Source organism: Tupaia chinensis, unplaced genomic scaffold, assembly GCF_000334495.1.
Source record: "Tupaia chinensis unplaced genomic scaffold, TupChi_1.0 Scaffold144602_1, whole genome shotgun sequence".
Lineage (NCBI taxonomy): Eukaryota > Metazoa > Chordata > Mammalia > Scandentia > Tupaiidae > Tupaia > Tupaia belangeri.
In genome coordinates this window covers 1591786-1596118 of record NW_006204462.1, presented here as the reverse complement: position 1 = coordinate 1596118, position 4333 = coordinate 1591786, and the positions used below count along the sequence as shown (strand labels likewise).

Genomic DNA, 4333 nt, shown 5'->3' with positions numbered 1-4333 from the left:
GTTCAGCAGCTGCCAGACAAAGCCTGCTTCCTATTTCTGTAGGACCAGTGAGCTATGCAGTTTTTACTTTTTTAATGACTGAAAAGCAATCAAAAGAATGTTTTGTAACTTGCAAATGATGTAAAATTGAATCAGGTCCTGTGGAAGCAGCTTTGCTGGATGGAGCTGCCTTTCACACTGGTTGACGTGCTCATGGGATGTGAGCTGTGGTGCAACAGCGCCGTCTGGGCAGCGGGTGGAGACGGCTGCCTGGCCCGTCCCAGGGAAAACTGACTGCACTCCTCCCCTGACCTGAGGAGCATCCGAGCTCTGGCAATAAGGGAGAAACCGGCTGATGTTGTGACCACCTGCCTGCGCGTTAGGGCACAGGGACAGCTGTGCTGCCTGTACTGAGTGCCGTTAAAGCACGTCCTGATCCTTTCATGGGCACCCAGTGGCAGACAGAGGAGTTGAGGTACAGAGAGGGAATTGCAAACTCTGCTGTCAGGTCTTAGGGCACTTGGGTTCGTGCCTGGCCCATTTCAAACTGGCTGGGCCAAGAGTTTGGACCATGGCTGCCATGTGGGACCCTTTCTCCAAAGCAGCTTGTTGAGCCGCACCGCCCAGCCGGCCTGCTCACTGCCATAGCCACACCACAGAGCCAGCCCGGCTCACCGCCCTGGCCGCACTCACAAGGCCTTCAGTCTGGGCTGCAGAGGTTGACATTGGCCATGTTTTCTTCTGTTTCCCCAGCAGGAGAGTAAATTCTTCAAGTATGAGGTTCTTACATGCTTACGTGTGTCCCCAGAACTGAACACGAATACATGCTGAGTCAGAGATCACCACTGGCGGGGTGTGTGTCACTTAGGCTCAGTTACCTGGCCCAGAAATGGCAGAGGACGTTAAGCCATGACCTCCGGGGCGGAGTTGTTGGTGGGTGAAAGCACGGGTGTGGCCACCCTGTCCTGTTCCCACGCACATGACTGAGTGTCCCGACTGACATGGAAGTGGAACGTGGACCCCAGTCTGCATGGCTTTCTTCTCAGTGCAGGAAGAGCAGATGGCGCTCAGGCCCCTGCCCCATCTGCGTCCGTCATGGCTGCTGCCACCTCTATCCCTTCTCACAGGTCATGCTACTGTGTCGGTCCCCACCAAAGCTCCAACGACCCGACTACTGCTGCTTAGCTAGGAAGTGGAGGGAGCAGAGTCTTTTCAGAGCAACACCTAGTTGAGACCCTCTTGGCCACTCATTTTCTTTATTTGAAGTTTGCATTTTCCCAACTTTTTCTGAATTCTTACCTGAGACCGGCCTGACCCTGCCTCCAGCCTCATTAGCTCCCTTCACACCCAGGGTCCTTCTGCTTTGCAGGGGGGCGCAGCAACCTCTGGGAGCTTGTTCAGCCGGGCCTCCCCTGGCACTTGGGACTCGGCCTTCCACCCGGGCAGCCCCTCCCTGTGCATCACAACACATTTGGCTTTTCCTCTGGGAACTCCTGCCGTCGGGGCTTGCCTTCTCCACGTCCTCGTCTTTCACCGCACGTGGCTTCCCGAGAGTGGGAGTGCTCCTAGAGACCTCAGTGTGTCCAGCTCTTCTTTACCCAGAACACACATCTGTAAGGCTCTGGGCGTGTGAGGACAGCGCCCCCTAGAGTGTCAGCTTGGCAGGGGCTCCTGACCTCGCACTTTCTCCAACTTCGGGTTACAGATTAATACTTCGAAGTCTCATTAATATGATGAGGCAAATATTTTAAAATAATTCTTATTATACAGTTTACATTTCTTTGTTGCAATGTCTTTTAGCAAGATTTTTATAAAGACTTGAGGGTAGCCTTAGGTAGTTAAGGAAACTGGACCCCACATGGCTGACTGTGGTTCACATTCGAGCCCCAGCAAATTAACAAACACGTTGTATTGGGACCAGCAGGTGGCTGAATGGTTACGCCAGTGGACTCCCACACAGTTGACGGTGGTTTGAGTCCTCGACCTGGCGGCTTAAAACTCACGCCAGGCATGTGTGTACATGTGCCCAAGATCCCAAGGGAGAATGAAGGAGAAGGAATGGCAGAGTGGCCATCCCCATGAGGGGTGAATTCTCACTTTCTGCCTCTCTGTGTTTGTCTCTCTGGAGAGTGTATGTGCCCTACAGCAAAAATACCTCTACAAACAAATGAACAAAAAACACATTGTGTGCATGCATGTGTGCGTGTGCCCCAGGTCCCAGCAAGGTGGAGGGTTGGAGGAGGGATCACAGTATGAACATGCCCCATTGGAAGGGGTCTCACTCCTTTTCTCTATCTCTCTGTGTTTCTCTGATGAGCACACGTACTCTCTGGCAATTAAAAATTAAGGATTTTTTTTTTTTTAATTCTTAAGAGGTTTTTGCCTTAGGGCACATGTGCTATCTGGAGAGAGACAGAGGCAGTGAGAGGACAGATGGCCACACCACAATCCTTTTCTCCCAGGATCGTGGGCATGCACACACATGCACCCAGCATGATAGTCAAGCCACCAGGTCCAGGACTTGACCACAGTGGGCTATTCGGTAGTCCAGCGGCATAGCCACTGCGCCATCTTCTGGCCTGAGACTGGTTAGGTTTTAGTTGTGATTGCATAACAGACAAACCTGAGTGGCCAGGAAGATGCCGTTATGTTGACAGCCTCCTTGTTAACCTCTGAGATTGCTGGACACGGTGAAGGCACGTCCCAGCGTCCCTCGGTGAGGAGGCTCACGCGTGGGTGGGGTGTTTGAGAAGGGCATGCTGGGCCACTGCGGTTTGTTTTGCTCGAGGTGGGTGGTGCAGGGAACACCCGCACACTGACAGTGCCTGTTCCCTGCTGCAGCAAAGGACCGAAGGGCCAGGAAACAATTCAAGCTCATGGTGTACTGAGAAAGAACGACGGGCTGGGCCAGCCCCTTCTCAGATCCCCTCTGTCCTGTTTCTGTTAGACCCTTGGTTGGGCCAAATATGTGCCGGGTCCCTCCAGCCTGCTGCTTCATGTACGTCTCCCCATCCCAAGAGCCGGAGACTGCTACGGAGTCAGCAGCTCTGTCTCCCTCCCTGCCAGTGCTCACGGCACCCTCGCCAACTCAGAGTGCCTACTTGGCAAGGCCTTGGTCGGTCAGAGGAGGCAGCAGGGCCCCTGTCCCCACCACACACTCGTGTGGAGCACCAGCCGCGATTGTGTGAGGACCCGTGAACCCATGGACAGTAACTGCAGTTGGAGAGGTCTGGCTCTATCCGGTCTGTGCTTTGGGCTAAATTGTTTGCTCTTTTATGTTATCATGGTTCTGAGGTTGCTTTCTAGCTGGGGCCCTCTTGCAGGGCCTTCTGTGGACCTCCTGCACAGGACCCAGGAAGTGTGTAGGTGGCCAGCCGGGGTGGGAGGAGGTGGGACCCGAGGCCGCTGTCCACTAAGACCCATGAGCCCACGAACCCCGTGAGATGCAGGGTGCCAGCCTCTCCCATGCCCAGATCAGGTCTCCTGGCATGTGGGCCTCGGGGAATGTCTGTGGTCCAGAACCCTGATCTTTCTGGGCTTGTTGCCAATCATGGCACTGAGGAAGCACCATGTCCTCGTGGCCTGGTCGGGGGCAGATCAGGAGACAGATACCACAGCCAAGGTCATCCCCAGGTCAGCCGTCCCTGGCTGGGTAACACACCAGCGGTGACAGCACACTCGAGCTCACAGGTGACAGTGCGCTCGGGAGCCCTCCCTGGAGCTTACAGCAGTGACCATGCGCTCGGGAGCCCTCCCTGGAGCTCACAGCGGTGTCCGCGTGCTCGGGAGCCCTCCCTGGAGCTCACAGAGGTGACGGCGCGCTCAGGAGCCCTCCCTGGAGCTCACAGAGGTGACTGTCGCTCAGGAGCCCTCCCTGGAGCTCACAGCGGTGACCACGTGCTCGGGAGCCCTCCCTGGAGCTCACAGGTGACAGCGCACTCGGGAGCCCTCCCTGGAGCTCACAGAGGTGACAGCATGCTCGGGAGACCTCCCTGGGGACTCGCACTGTGTGCCCCGTTTGGAGGGGAGCTGCAGGGTCCTGACCTAGGCTCCCCCTCTGGACTCCTCGGTGGAGAGTGATGGCCCTCTGCCTGTGTTTGTGATAGCAGCTGTGAGGCTCAGGCAGCCAGGAAGGAGAGTCTGTAACAACAGCCCAGATGTGGGGGATAGACTCCGCTCCCAGCTGCCATTCCTGGTGCCTTCATCCGGGAAGTGCTCCCTCCAGGCAGGAAAGGGCATGGCCTTCTGAGGTGCATGCTCTGCAGGGAATGCGACTTGTTCCTGTGGAGGGTGTGAACTGAGCCCCCCCCCCCCCCCCCGGGGCGTCTCCCCACCGGGGGGGCACCCCTCAACA

The 4333-nt window shown here is 56.3% G+C and overlaps 1 long non-coding RNA gene across 1 annotated transcript in view; it reads left to right on the top strand.

The window, feature by feature from the left end:
* The window catches only part of LOC106733727 (uncharacterized), a 10410-nt gene that overhangs the window by 949 nt on the left and 5128 nt on the right, over positions 1 to 4333 (top strand). The gene's annotated exons all lie outside the window — the stretch shown is intronic.